At 37.9% G+C, this 16349-nt stretch overlaps 1 long non-coding RNA gene across 1 annotated transcript; it reads right to left on the reverse strand.

The window, feature by feature from the left end:
• Positions 1–4993: 4993 nt before the first annotated feature.
• Positions 4994–11919, reverse strand: LOC128655461 (uncharacterized). Its single transcript, XR_008401810.1, has 2 exons — positions 10935–11919; positions 4994–5456 (listed from the first exon to the last, which is right to left on the reverse strand). It is a non-coding gene; the product is annotated as an uncharacterized LOC128655461 (long non-coding RNA).
• Between the last annotated feature and the right edge of the window lie 4430 nt (positions 11920–16349).

Below are 16349 nucleotides of genomic sequence, written 5' to 3' on the forward strand. Positions count from 1 at the left end.
CAGCATCTGGTTTCTCTTCCACCACGTGACAGCTATGTCGGGTGCGAGATGTACCAGATTTTTCATAATTGATAGGCCGTTTAACTTGCGACCAAATTACATTATTTATGCAATCAATTATGGTGCTTAATCGTTTCAGGAGATCACTACCAATAATTAAACGATCAGTTGGCAGATCCACTATAATGACAGGGTGTCTTATGACCCTGTTCCCCAATTTAAATTTTAACCAGGCAGTACCGTAGACTTTTAGGGAGTCACCCCCAACACCTATTAGAGAACCGTCAAATTCTCTTATTTTGGGTTTGTGGGGTGTTAGCTCATTTAGCTGTGTGTAGTACCTGTGGGATAAGATAGTTGCCTGTGACCCAGTGTCAATTAATCCCCTGATAGGGTTGGAGACTGAATCTTGCAGCTCAACTAGTACATAATATCTTCCTGCAGTTTCTATCATTTCACACATAAAATTTGCATTCTCATACATTTGTGGGCTTTGCCACGTATTACCTGAGTTTGCCATGCTTTCCGATGCAGAAGAAGCTTCATACCTACCTATTTCCTCTATGACAGGGTCGGCTGGATTCTTTTGTACTGCATCTGTGGAAACAAGGTTAAGAGAGAGCTGCAAAGGAAGAGATTTGTTAACTTTTTCCGGCTGATGTCGCTCATTGTCACAGCTAATTTGTCCGTTTCCGGTCTGTGGGGAGATAACATGATTAGTATCATTGATATTTATTACTACATTTTGTATATCTCTCCCCTCCCCTTCAGGTGATACTGCAGTATTTATGACTGTGCCTGTGGTCCACTGCTGACCACTGGCTGTACCCCTAAAAAAGTATTGTTCGGTTGCTGAGCCGTAGATTTTTGACTCATATTAGCGATTTGTTCGCTCAACCGATTTAATTGGGTAAACAGCATATCTACCTGATTGTACAAGTTACCTCTACCCCTGGGCCTATCTCTTGGTGCCCCATTGTACTGATTCCTGGACCATTGGGTTCCCTCAGAATCAGGGCCACTATTTCTATTCTGGCGTGGTTGCCCCTGGGGTTCAGCTTGTTCAGTATTAATATTTTGGGAAGCATTATATACCTGGGGTGTCTGGTTACCCTGAGAATATCTTCGCCGTCTATTGTATCTACCCTTGCGCGGATACCAATTATTTGGTGAGTATTCTCTTTGTGAGTAATTATTCACCTGATTATGTCCCCCACTTTGGTTATAGTCTCCCTGCGCCTCAACCTGTGTAGGGGGAGGGGCAGAATTAAACCTCTGTGGAGATGGCCTGTTTTGACTGGCCACCTCTGCATAAGTTCTCTTGTTAGACTCCAAATTGAGGGGTTTAGGTGACACCCTAGTTTCTGCTACAATTTTGGGTTTTGATTCCTTTTTAACCCCCTGCTCACTGGACTGCTGAATAGAGTATAATTTTGTACTCTCTTTGATCAGCCATTCCAATGAGCAGTCCTCATCAAAATCTCTAGCTAAGTTAATTTTGATGGGTGTAGGCAGTGCTTCAAAAAATAAATTTACAAATTCTGAGCCGTCAAATTTGGGATTATCTTCAGCCATACTGTACGCATTTTTCAATACAGAAAGGAATTCGATTGGACTCTGATTCGCACGACACTTTAAACCATATACCGCTATCTTCGCGGCAGTTTTAGTGCAATATTGCCCGAATTCTTTTCTGCATTGTTGTTTTACCCCATTCCAGGAATGAATATTCATATCCTTTAGTGAGGCAAAGAATTTGTGATGCTTACTGTCAAATACCCAAGGTAGAAATTCAATTTTCAATTTCTCACTTGTAACATTCATTATAGCTAACGCATTTTCAAAAGCCTGTAAATGATCAATTACAGATGTTGTTCCCTTATTGGAGAATATAGGTACTGCGCGTTGTACGAAAGTGATTATTTTATGGGAATCATAGACTTTATCAGACTTATTTTGGGATTCTCTGTTAGAGTTTCCCTCCCCCGCATCAGCTGCGCTACAGCTGTCCTCTGGATTTACATCCTGAGGGGATTGTCTATTTGGGAAATCTACTTCTGACCCGTTAGGGGTCATTTGTCTATGTTGTTCTATATATTTTCGTACCTCGTCCCTGACGCGTTCGCTAAAGGAGTTAGCATTATCTGTATTATTCTCATTGCTAATATAGGGGTTTTCATTATGGTGATATGACCTTTTTAAATCGCTTAATTCTCTCTGGCTTTGCGCAAGCTGTTTATTTAAATCTTGTATCTGCGCGATTAAGTCCATATTGTGCTTATCTAAGGTGGCTAGGTTTTGGGCAAATTCATCCATTTTATTTTTGGCTATTTTTAAACCCTCTTCGCGTCTGCGCGAGGAACGAATACTATTTTCTAGCTCCTGTATTTGCAATCGTTTGTCTGTGACACAAAACGACATTTCGTCAATTATGCATATTAAAAGGGGCCAGGATTTTAGTATTAGTTCGTCTCGCTTTATGGGAGCTTTGCATTGATTAATCATTAATAATTCCTGGAAGAATTCATTCTCTTCATTCCACATATTATTATTAATGGTAATATTTTTAGCCCTAGTTTCAAGCATATCCATAAAATCATTTAATTCACCCGCAATATTAAACTTCCCTTTAAGGTAACTTAAGATATCTTTCTTAAGGACCTGACCTTTAGTAATAGGTATGGTTATGGGACCAATTTCATTGCTATGTATAGAATTAAATGAGTCACTTCTGGCTACAGACATTATTATATTGGTTTAGTACTTAGTTAAACTAAAACGCTAATACAATTTTTGCCAATAAAAAGAGAGAAGGAAAAATTTTATATTTCAAAAAAATATTATTAATTTTGAAATATGAAAAATTAATATTCCGAAATATGAAAAATTAATATTTTTGATTTACTTTGAAAATATGAAAAATTAATATTTTTGACCAATTTTGAAATATGAAAAATTAATATTTTTATTAATTTTTCAAAATTAATCTTTAATAATATTTCAAGATGTTAATGTCAATCTCGAAATATGAAAATTAATATTTCAACTTTTCAAAAAAAAAAAATATATCTTCAAAATATTAATATCGAAATATGATTTTTTTCTCTTTTATAATAATTTCTATTTACTTACAAATATATTATATCAATTATGATGGATATTAATAAATCTCAGAAAAAGTGCCTCCAATTATTATGTCAGTATATTTATGAAAATCTTAGTAGTGCTATCCAAATAATATATATAAGTTTATGGCAGGGTTATAAACACAATACAAAGAAATAGAAACCCTTATCAACCATGCACCTACTAGACCATAAAATTAATATAAATATCTGAATTCTTTTATTTAGTTAATATCCATAAACATATTGAACTATATTTGCAGTAAAAGGAAACTAAATAAAAGTTTATATGCGTTAAAACCAACTCTTAAGATATGCTATTCTTCTTACAAAACCCAGAACAATATACCTTCACAATTCTGCCTTATTTATTTAACACAATGGGACTAAAAACCTTTAACATCCAAGCAATACAATTCTAAACAGTGTTTATAAAACAATAGGATAAAATATATATTCTGCTATTTAACTGCAATTTATCCTAATACAAAATTAACCGACAATATCAGAACTTGTATAGATGAGTTACTTAGCCAATTCAGACACAGATTTGAACAATACCTAGGCTTATAACTACCAATTTAAAATACAATATACTTCACCAATTTTGAACCAATTCGTAGCGGTCTTTAGGTCATCTCATTTGAAAGAAGGTTTTTGCACAAATCAAGGATAAGTTTTAAGCTCCTTGCTGAAGTGAACTTTTTTTTTTTTCAGGTATATCGCAGCCAAAATCAGATCACTAATTTTCAACAAGTTACAGACAACTCTCTCTTGTGCATTCAACACTCCCATTATATAATCATTGATGACATCATGTGGGTGGCACTACGGGAGCTGACCTTCCCATTGGTTATCTGGGAAGTCTAAATCGGATTGGCCCTTGGAAATTTCATTTTTAACAGCCAGAAAGAACCTTCTGGCTGTAGTTCTCGCAACATAACACCAGGTGGCAGCATACAGTACAACATAGCAATACAATACAGCATTTCTGACATTTTTAAGCAAGTTAATTTTTTTTTTTTTCATAAAATGGTTATTTAATCAGATTACACTCTCTGCATTAATCATATATAACCCCAATTACAGATGGTTAATATTAGGTTATTTTTTTTTTATTATTCTGATACCAAATATGTTATATTATTAACATTTTATTATATCAAGGCAATTTAATACTGCTAATTAGTAGCTTAAAATGCATTACAATTTTATCGGTATCCTGGCATTTATATGTGAATAATAGCTTATTTTTAATTCAGTATTGTACTGTATTCCAAGTGAATCCTGTCTATGTAGATCTCAGCATCTGTCTTTGTTTTCTCTGTGTTATTTTAATCACCACATCTGGTATTTCCCAGGGTTATTACTCACACAGCATGATCCACTCAAATAAATTTGTGCTAATTATCAGTTCTTTGAAGAATGTTTGTATCTCTCACATTTCTTCAGACGGATCGGCATTTTCCTTGGAGGAAATCCATATATTTGCCTGTGTCCTGTTCTATGTCAAAATTACTTCCCCCAACATTCCTCTAAGTGACTGTTCTAAAATTTGGCAGGCCAAATGTTCCATTGTCTCCCCCTGTGTGTTCAGCATAATTTTACATAATGAGTGTGGGAGATTTCTTAGAAACAACCCTTTGTCTACAGACCATGTGCACATCCACAGATTTATTAAATAAAGATAAATATACTTCTATATATTATTTAATAATATCTCAAATACCTTGACAGTTTGATTATTGAAGATTGTATATGCAAAATCTAAAAAAAAAAAAAAAAAATCAACATAAAAACATAATTCCGATTATCCTAGCTTTAGTGTAGCTATAATCTAGATTTTATTAAAGACACAGAGACGAATATTTTGCATTACTTTCAATTTACTGCTCTGACAGCATTTTAAAGTATACAGTGAAAACATTAGTAAACATAAAACATGTGAAACAATAGAGAAAACAAAAGAACCAATAAGGACAAAGCCATGGATGTAGAAGATGATATCAGCCAATCAGCATACTCATAATGTCCATAAACAGTCCAGAGTGCACCAATACCTCCTCTTTCTTGTTTGATGCGAATAGGTAAAAAGGACATTAAAGAAGGAAGGAACATATTACAGCACCATAACAACTGGAACATGAACAACCAATAACAGAAAATCTAAATAATTCTGAATACAGGATGGAGAAACTTGAGGTTGAAGCAGGAGAGGATTATTCTGTGAATCTGTCTACGCTGAAGGAGAATTTTGAACAGTTGACGTAGATTTCGAGGAGTGATAGGAAAATCCAAATCAGTTGAAGGAGACGTTTTGAGAGGTGGATGCTGTAAATAAAAATATATATTAATAAACAAATCAAATACCATTTTAATACTGGGAGGGAACAGAAAGATTGGCAGGGTGGGAAAATATTTGTCTCTGTGTCTTTAATATAATCTAGATTATAGCTACACTAAAGCTAGAATAATCAGAATTTTATTACAAGACCAGAGACTCATATTTTGCTAGTTTAAAGCAAAAAATGATCATGAAATTAAAGAAAAAGCAGCGTTATTAATAGGTTTAAAATAAAATTGTCTAAAGGTGGAGTCTGAAGACCAGTCAGCTGCATTTAAAATATCTTGGAGGGAAGAGGATTTTAAAAAGGCTTTAGAGGCAGAAGCTCCATGAACGGAGTGAGCTGAGAAAGATTCTTCCACACCAAAAAGAAGCATAATCCATTTTACCCACCTGGCAATAGAAGTAGAGGAGACAGGTTTGAAAGGGGAAACAAAAGAGATGAGAAGTTGAGAAGAAGAAGCAAGACGTAAAGGTTGAGTACGAGACAAATACAAGACAAAGGACAACACACAATTTAGGATGATAAGAGAAATAAGGATAACATATAGATTGAGAAAGACAGTTAGTTCTTTTAGGAAGGATAAAGGTGACACCAAAAGGAGAAAACATTTGAGAATTAATATCAATGGCCCGAACATCAGAATCTCTGCGAAAAGAGAGAAGACAGAGAAGAGTGGCAAGTTTAGCTGACAGCTGTTTGAAAGAAAGAAGACCATTAGAAGGCCAATTTCTAAGAAAGGACAAAACCAAATCTACATCCCAAAAGAAAGAGTATTTAGAAGTCTGAGGTTTTTGGATACGAATTGCTTTGAGAAGTCTGCAGACCTGATGGATTTTCCCAACAGGGGTATTATTAATAAGAACGTGACCAGCAGAGATAGCCGAACATGCTATATTGATAGATCTATAGGCAAGACCTGTGTCAAAAAGAAAAGAGAAATAATCTAAAATGAAATTCAAAGGAGCTGAAAAGGGATCCAAGTCCCTCTGGACACACCAGCCAGACCACTTGGACCAAGCTGAGAGATAACATCTTTTGGTTCCAGGAGCCCAAGAGTCTTGTAATAAAGATCAAGCTCGGTCCAAAAGTCCATAGAGAGACCAAGATCCCCTGAAAGCATCCAAGCAACAAGAGATAGAGATTTGGAAAGCAACAGGGGATGAGGGAATCCCAGGGGATCTGAAGGAGATGAGGGAAGGAAGGAATAAGTAGGGGAGGAAGGAAAGAGAGTTCCAGAAGAGAAGGGTACCAAGGCTGGGATGGTGATCAGGAGAAGAGATATCGGGTTCCTGCGGATATAAGCCAGAGTCCGAGCAATCATAGAAAAAGGGGGGAAAGTGTAAGCTCCTGAAGGGGGCCACACTTGAAGGAAAGCATCCACGGCAGAGGCGTCTGGGTCCGGTCCCCAGCTGAAAAAAGGGTCTGACTTCAAAATTGGAATGAGAGGCAAAAAGGTCGAGAAGGAAAGGGCCCCTGAGAGAAGAAATCTTTAGGAAAATACTCCTGTCCAATTTCCAATCGCTGGAGTCCTTCAAATAGCGAGAACCCCAACCTGCAGCCTGATTGGATAGACCTGGAATAAATTCCGCAGAAATAGAAATATTCTTGTCGAGGCAAAAGTGAATGAAATTTTTTGTAAGATCTGAAAGAGGTTTTGATTTTGTGCCTCCTAAACAATTTAGATATCGAACTGCCGAAAGGTTGTCCATGCAAAGAAGAACCGAAGTAGGAAGGTTGGACTTGAGAAAACTCTGAATTGCAAAGGATCCCGCCAGAAGTTCTTTGCAGTTGATATGAAGATTGGATTCTAGAAGGGTCCATTTGCCACCTGTGATTGTGGAACCGCAACGCGCTCCCCAGCCAGAGTTGCTTGCATCTGATTCTATGACAAAATCTGGAACAGAACTGAATATTGCTTAGCCGTTCCATGCCTCTATGTTTTGAATCCACCAGATGAGCTCCTCTTTGGCTTCTGGGGATAAGGAAATCCCAAGCTGATAAGAAAAACCTCTTTGAAGGTGAGATATTTTCAAGCGTTGAAGAGCCCGATAATGTAGAGGGGCTGGAAAGATGGCTTGAATGGAAGAGGAAAGTAGACCGATGATATGGGCTAATAAGCGAAGAGGAAAGCAAGTTTTCTTAAAAAGAGAGAAAATCTCCTTCTTGATGTTCTTCAATTTCTCTAATGAGACACTTAAGGTGGATTCTAAAGTGTTGATTTGAAATCCCAAGAAAACAATGGATTGAGACGGAGAAGGGAGGATTTTTCTTTGTTGATTATGAATCACAAATTCTCCAGAAGGGAACAAGTGATGTTCAAATGAAGAAGAAGAGTGGAGGAGACTTGATTCATGATAAGAATGTCATCCAGATAAACTATCAGGCGTATTCCTCTGAATCTTAGCCAGGCTATGACTGGTTTCAGAATTTTCGTGAATATCCACGGAGCGGATGAAAGGCCGAATGGAAGGCAGGTGAATTGCCAAAGAGTTTAGTTCCAGAAGAAGCTAAGAATTCTCCTGTGGGAAGAATGTATAGGAACGGTAAGGTATGCATCCTTGAGGTCTAATCGAACAAGCCAATCCTTGTCCAGTAGAGAGTCCCTCGGAAGATGGATACCCTCCATCTTGAAATGTTGATAAGTTACATAATGATTTAGAGTTTTCAGATTGATGACTGGTCGAAATTAGCCATTTTTCTTTTTTACTAACGGCTAGATTTAGAGTTTTGTCGGTAACGACCCGCGTAGCTAACACTGTTTTTTTTCTGGCCGCACCTTTTAAATAACTCTGGTATTGAGAGTTCACAGAATGGCTGCGTTAGGCTTCAAAAAAGGAGCGTAGAGCATATTTAACGCAACTTCAACTCTCAATACCAGAGTTGCTTACGGACGCGGCCAGCTTCAAAAACGTGCTTGTGCACGATTCCCCCATAGAAAACAATGGGGCTGCTGGATCCGATCAGCCAATCAGATTGAGCTTGCATTCTATTGGCTGATCGGAACAGCCAATAGAATGCGAGCTCAATCTGATTGGCTGATTGGATAAGCCAATCGGATTGAACTTGATTCTGATTGGCTGATGGAATCCTATCAGCCAATCGGAATTCGAGAGACGCCATCTTGGATGACGTCCCTTAAAGGAACCGTCATTCGGCTAGTAGGCGTCGCTTGAAGAGGTTGGATCCGCGTCCGCTGGGAAGAAGATGGCTCCGCTCCGCTCCGGAAGAAAGAAGATTGAAGATGCGTCTTGATAGAAGACTTCATCCCGATGATGGACTTCCGACTTCATCCCGATGATGGATTTCTTCAGCCGCCGCTTGGATCCAGACTTCAGCCCGAGGATGGACGTCACTCTTCAGCCCCCCGCTTGGGCTTGGATGAACACTTCGGACCCTCTTCTGGACCGATCGGTGAACCCGGCGAGGTGAACACAAGGTAGGAAGATCTTCAGGGGCTTAGTGTTAGGTTTATTTAAGGGGGGTTTGGGTTAGATTAGGGGTATGTGGGTGGTGGGTTGTAATTTTGGGGGGGGGAGTATTGTATGTTTTTTTTTACAGGCAAAAGAGCTGAATTCTTTGGGGCATGCCCCGCAAAAGGCCCTGTTCAGGGCTGGTAAGGTAAAAGAGCTTTGAACTTTTGTAATTTCGAATAGGGTAGGGCATTTTTTTTATTTTGGGGGTCTTTGTTATTTTATTAGGGGGCTTAGAGTAGGTGTAATTAGTTTAAAATTGTTGTAATTTATTTCTAATGTTTGTAAATAATTTTTTTATTTTTTGTAACTTAGTTCTTTTTTATTTTTTGTACTTTAGTTAGTTTATTTAATTGTATTTATTTGTAGGAATTGTATTTAATTAATTTATTGATAGTGTAGTGTTAGGTTTAATTGTAGATAATTGCAGGTATTTTATTTAATTAATTTATTGATAGTGTAGTGTTAGGTTTTATTGTAGATAATTGAAGGTAGTTTATTTAATTTATTTATTGATAGTGTAGTGTTAGGTTTAATTGTAACTTAGGTTAGGATTTATTTTACAGGTAATTTTGTAATTATTTTAACTAGGTAACTATTAAATAATTCTTAACTATTTAATAGCTATTGTACCTGGTTAAAATAATTACAAAGTTGCCTGTAAAATAAATATTAATCCTAAAATAGCTATAATATAATTATAATTTATATTGTAGCTATATTAGGGTTTATTTTACAGGTAAGTATTTAGCTTTAAATAGGAATAATTTATTTAATAAGAGTTAATTTATTTCGTTAGATTTAAATTATATTTAACTTAGGGGGGTGTTAGTGTTAGGGTTAGACTTAGCTTTAGGGGTTAATCCATTTATTACAGTAGCGGCGAGATTCGGTCGGAAGATTAGGGGTTAATAAGTGTAGGCAGGTGGAGGCGACGTTGAGGGGGGCAGATTAGGGGTTAATAAATATAATATAGGGGCCGGCGGTGTTAGGGGCAGCAGATTAGGGGTACATAAGGATAACGTAGGTGGCGGCTCTTTGCGGTCGTCAGATTAGGGGTTAATTATTGTAGGTAGCTGGCGGCGACGTTGTGGGGGGCAGATTAGGGGTTAATAAATATAGGGGTCGGCGGTGTTAGGGGCAGCAGATTAGGGGTACATAAGGATAACGTAGGTGGCGGCTCTTTGCGGTCGGCAGATTAGGGGTTAATTATTGTAGGTAGCTGGCGGCGACGTTGTGGGGGGCAGGTTAGGGGTTAATAAATATAATATAGGGGTCAGCGGTGTTAGGGGCAGCAGATTAGGGGTACATAAGTATAACGTAGGTGGCGGTCGGCAGATTAGGGGTTAAAAAAATTTAATCGAGTGGCGGCGATGTGGGGGGACCTCGGTTTAGGGGTACATAGGTAGTTTATGGGTGTTAGTGTACTTTAGAGCACAGTAGTTAAGAGCTTTATAAACCGGCGTTAGCCCAGAAAGCTCTTAACTACTGACTTTTTTCTGCGGCTGGAGTTTTGTCGTTAGAATTCTAACGCTCACTTCAGACACGACTCTAAATACCGGAGTCAGAAAGATCCCATTGAAAAGATAGGATACGCAATTGACGTAAGGGGATCTGCGGTATGGAAAAGTCGCGGCTGTAAAGTGAGCCTCTAACGCTGGTTTTCACGGCTACCGCCAAACTCTAAATCTAGGCCTAAGAAAATATTACTTATGTAGCTGTCTTTGTCTACAAAAACGAGTTCGACAGCTTGTTTTGAAATTAGAGAGGAAATCTCTGAATCTATTGCTTGACAATCTGAACTTGAAAATAAAATTGGACGAGGAACAATTTGGATGGGAAAGAAAATAAAATCTATTAGGACTCCAGAGACAGTCTGAAGAATCCAGGGGTCTGAAGTTATTAGAGACCAATTTGGAAGAAAATGAGCCAGTCGACCACCCATCTTTTTTAGGGAAAAAAAGAGAAAACGGGGGAAGAATAGAAATTACCTGAAGGGGTTCTAAAGCGACCTCTTGATCTTGCACCTCTGGGACAGAAGCGGGTTCTTGTGGGGAAGAAGAGAGAGACAAATTGTTGTTGCTGCTGAAACTGCTGCTGATAAAATTGGGGTCTAGAGATGAAGGGTTGACGGCCGGAAAAACGACCCCTTCTTTTTCAGGCCCTATCAAAAAGGGGGCGTGGATTTTGGTAGAGGGTCTTTACAGTGGCTTTAGTTTTAGATAAACTAGAAAAATTTTTAGTGTAGTCACTGAGTTTTTTGAGATACACCTCTCTGAAGAGAAGGCCATTGGGGTCTGTAGATGGACCTTCTGCGTTTGCAAGCTATAGCAGTATTGGCATTGCCTAATAAAACAAAGGCTCTTTGAATATACTCTATGATGATTTGAGGATCAATTGTAGAATTATTTAAAACAGAATCCTCAGCCAACTCAAATAACTTTGACAAGGGGCCAGAAATATCTAAAAGCTTGTCTTGACAAGACTTAAGTAATTTGTCAGATCCTCGTTTAATGCTAGATCCAGGAGAACCCAGGAATTTTAAAATGTGGGGGTCAATGTCAGGAGTGACAGAGGAGTTACCTGGGAGGGAGGGGCGAGGACATTCGGCACAAAGTTTACTACGAACTTCTTGCAATAAGGGATGTCTTAAATAAAAATTAATATATTCTGCAACACCTGAGGAGGGAAACCACTCTGAGGATCTGGGATGCTTAACCTCCTCTGGATTAAATCTAGGTTTACCAAGGGAATCGAAAAACTATTTCTGAATCATTAACAGGCAAAGATTTTTTACGTCTTTTAAATTTAATAAAGTTGTTGAAATCAGAATAATCTGAATCATTATCAGAGGATTGACAATTGTTATATTTATATTCATCTGAAAATTCCCCCTCACCGGAAGAGGGGGAAAGATTTTGAGAGTTTGTAAAAATTTTGATGCTTGTCTTTTTAGACCAGTTCTTTTAGAATAAGCATCAGGAAAAGTACCCTCTGAATTGTGACTCTCAACACATTCAGAAGTTCTGGGGCCAGATGACTGCCGGCTAACAGTATAGGTGCTTATTGGTAATAAGCTATGAGGATTGTCTGTCTGAAGCAGACTATCAGCATCTTTTTCAATATAAGAAGGGGGAAGATGTTTAGTTTTAGAAGTGTGTTTTTTATGTATTTTTATGTATTTTAGGAGGATCTGACTGAAAATTAGCAATAAAACTATTCATTTTGTTGTCCATCTTTCTCATAAAGGACTGCATAGATGCCATAATATTTTGCAAAGAGGGGTCAGGATTAATTGACTCCTCATGAGACATCTTGAGACCACAGAAAAAAAAATGGGGAAAAATAAAAGCACAGTTTATTTTTTATTTATTTTTTATTTTTAAAAGATAAAAATTTTGGGGATTAAATTTTAAAATATATAGCAGTATTAAAATAAAGCAGCACAACATTATTGTAAGATTTGAACAAACGTTGTCAATCTGTAAATATGAAGAAATAGTGACACACAGAGGTAGAAAATAAAAGTGCTTCTAGAAAAGTCAGAAATAAATACCCCACAGAGAAAAACTTTAAAGGGACAGTCAACACCAGAACTTTTGTTGTTTAAAAAGAAAGATAATCCCTTTATTACCCATTCCCCAGTTTTGCAAAACCAACACTGTTATATGAATACACTTTTTACTTGACTAACTGTGACTAACTTGTATCTAAGCATCTTCTGACCGCCCCTAATCACATGACTTTTAGTTCTTATCTATTGACTTGCATTTTAGCCAATTAGTGCAGTGTCTGCCACTAGCCACGGGCGTGATCACAATGCTATCTATATGGCCTACAAGAGCTAGCTCTCCCCTGCTGTGAAAAGTAAATAAAATAGAGGTGGCCTTCAAGGGCTTATAAATTATCATATGTGCCTTCCTAGGTTTGCTTTCAACTAGAATACCAAGAGAACAAAGCAAAAATGTTGATAAAAGTAAATTGGAAAGTTGTTTAAAATTGCATGCCCTATTTGAATAATGAAAGTTTTTTTTGGACTTGACTGTCCCTTTAAGCTTACAATGTTGCTGAATAGGCTATTGGCGTGATTAACATATCCTGCAGAGAAACCGTATTAAATTTCAACTCCACCCAGGGGAAGAAAGGCTCAACCTCACAGCTCACCTCAGGCTATGAGGGAGGAGGCGGGGAAAAGGGGCGGGAAAAGGGCAAAACAAAATGGCGAAAATGGAAACTGAGTTGAAACAGAAAAACTCGGTCCTAATGAAAGCAGCTAACCAACGAATAGCAGGGACAGGTAAGGGACTGTAAAAACGTTTAAGAGAAAGAAGGGAAAATATAATTCCCACAAAAAGATAAAACGAGCATGTAAGAGAGAATATAACAGGAAATAATAATACAAACACATAAAAAGAGTAAAAGAGAAAAACAAAAAGAGATTAGACATGTGCGATTCATTTCGGATTTATTCGGAAATTCGGTAAATTCGGAGATTCGGATCGATTCGAATTTCCGAATTAAAATACTTCCGAATCTACTGAATGAAACCGAATTAGCTGCCGTATCTCCGAATAAATCCGCATTAGCTCGGTAAAATTCGGCATTCCCCCATAGGAAACAATAGGGCAGTTTCGGCTGAAAAAAAACCTAACACCTGCAAAAAAGCAGCGTTCAGCTCTTAACGCAGCCCCATTGTTTCCTATGGGGAAACACTAAGTCTGCACCTAACACCCTAACATGAACCCCAAGTCTAAACACCCCTAATCTAACACTTATTAACCCCTAATCTGCCGCCCCCGCTATCGCTGAGACCTGCATTATCTTATTAACCCCTAATCTGCCGCTCCGGACACCGCCGCCACCTACATTATACCTATGTACCCCTAATCTGCTGCCCCTAACACCGCCGACCCCTATATTATATTTATTAACCCCTAATCTGCCCCCCCAACGTCGCCGCAACCTAACTACATTTATTAACCCCTAATCTGCCGAGCGGACCTCGCCGCTACTATAATAAATGTATAAACCCCTAAACCGCCACACTCCCGCCTTGCAAACCCTATAATACATTTTATTAACCCCTAATCTGCCCCCCCCCCAATGTCGCCGCAACCTAACTACAAGTATTAACCCCTAATCTGTCGACCGGACACCGCCGCCACCTACATTATAGCTATTAACCCCTAAACTGCTGTCCCTAACATCGCCGACCCCTATATTATAGTTATTAACCCCTAATCTGCCCCCCCCCAGCGTCGCCGCAACCTAACTACATTTATTAACCCCTAATCTGCCGACCGGACCTCGCCGCTACTATAATAAATGTATTAACCCCTAAACCGCCGCACTCCCTCCTCGCAAACACTATAATAAATTTCATTAACCCCTAATCTGCCCCCCCCCACCTAACTACAAGTATTAACCCCTAATCTGCCGACCGGACCTCGCCGCTACTATAATAAATGTATTAACCCCTAAACCGCCGCACTCCCGCCTCGCAAACACTATAATAAATTTTATTAACCCCTAATCTGCCCTCATTAACATCGCCGCCACCTACCTACAATTATTAACCCCTAATCTCCCGCCCCCAACATCGCCGCTACTATAATAAAGTTATTAACCCCTAAACCTAAGTCTAACCCTAACCCTAACACCCCCCTAACTCAAATATAATTTAAATAAAACGAAATAAATTTACTATAATTAAATAAATTAATCCTATTTAAAACTAAATAGTTACCTGTAAAATAAACCCTAATATAGCTACAATATAACTAATAGTTACATTGTAGCTATTTTAGGATTTATATTTATTTTACAGGCAACTTTGCATTTATTTTAACTAGGTACAATAGTTATTAAATAGTTAATAGCCAATCGATCTGAGTAGAAGAGAGTAGCGCAAGAGGACACGATTCAAGGCAGTTTTATTAACAGATAACACAGTACAATACAAGTACTACTTACAAACAGTAAGTGCAATCAGACATTTCACAAATTATGTTGTGAACATATGGGGTCTCAGTCCGCCAATCCAGATCACCACAGCTAGCCGATAGTTCTGACAGGGGATGTTCTGCTCCCGAATTCAGCCTCCAGCAGCAGGGCACCTTCTTTGACAGCAGACTTGACCAGTGTAGCTCAACACGTTTCCCCCGGAGTACGCACAGGCTTTTTCAAGAGTTTCTGCTCTTGAAAAAGCCCGGGCGTACTCCGGGGGAAACGCGTTGAGCTACACTGGTCAAGTCTGCTGTCAAAGAAGGTGCCCTGCTGCTGGAGGCTGAATTCGGGAGCAGAACATCCCCTGTCAGAACTATCGGCTAGCTGTGGTGATCTGGATTGGCGGACTGAGACCCCATATGTTCACAACATAATTTGTGAAATGTCTGATTGCACTTACTGTTTGTAAGTAGTACTTGTATTGTACTGTGTTATCTGTTAATAAAACTGCCTTGAATCGTGTCCTCTTGCGCTACTCTCTTCTACTCAGATCGATTGGCTACTTTTTCTACTTCCGGTGTGGGGAGAAACACACAGGGACAGAGAGAGGCGGCAGTTGGACTGTTTGGGAGCGTATGAAATAACACTGGGAATCCATTCTATGCGTCTACACTTGTTTGTGTCTTTCCCTCCAGATAACCAGGAGGCAACAGAGCAGTAAGACTGTTTTGTTTTTACTTGTTTTTACTTATTTAAATTAGCGCTGCTCACAAAATTTGCCAATACCATTAAATAGTTAATAACTATTTAATAACTACCTAGCTAAAATAAATACAAATTTACCTGTAAAATAAATCCTAACCTAAGTTACAATTACACCTAACACTACACTATCATTAAATTAATTAAATAAATTAATCCTATTTAAAACTAAATACTTACCTGTAAAATAAACCCTAATATAGCTACAATATAACTAATAGTTACATTGTAGCTATTTTAGGATTTATATTTATTTTACAGGCAACTTTGTATTTATTTTAACTAGGTACAATAGCTATTAAATAGTTATTTACTATTTAATAGCTACCTAGTTAAAATAATTACAAAATTACCCGTAAAATAAATCCTAACCTAAGTTACAATTAAACCTAACACTACACTATCATTAAATAAATTAAATAAATTAACTACAAGTACCTACAATTAAATACAATTAAATAAACTAAACTAAAGTGCAAAAAACTAACAAACACTAAATTACAAAAAATAAAAAGTTATTACAAGAATTTTAAACTAATTACACCTAATCTAAGCCCCCTACTAAAATAACAAAGCCCCCCAAAATAAAAAAATGCCCTACCAAATACTAAATTACAAAAGTTAACAGCTCTATTACCTTACCAGCCCTTAAAAGAGCCTTTTGCGGGGCATGCCCCAAAGAAATCTGCTCTTTTGCC

Source organism: Bombina bombina, chromosome 4 (genome assembly GCF_027579735.1).
Source record: "Bombina bombina isolate aBomBom1 chromosome 4, aBomBom1.pri, whole genome shotgun sequence".
Lineage (NCBI taxonomy): Eukaryota > Metazoa > Chordata > Amphibia > Anura > Bombinatoridae > Bombina > Bombina bombina.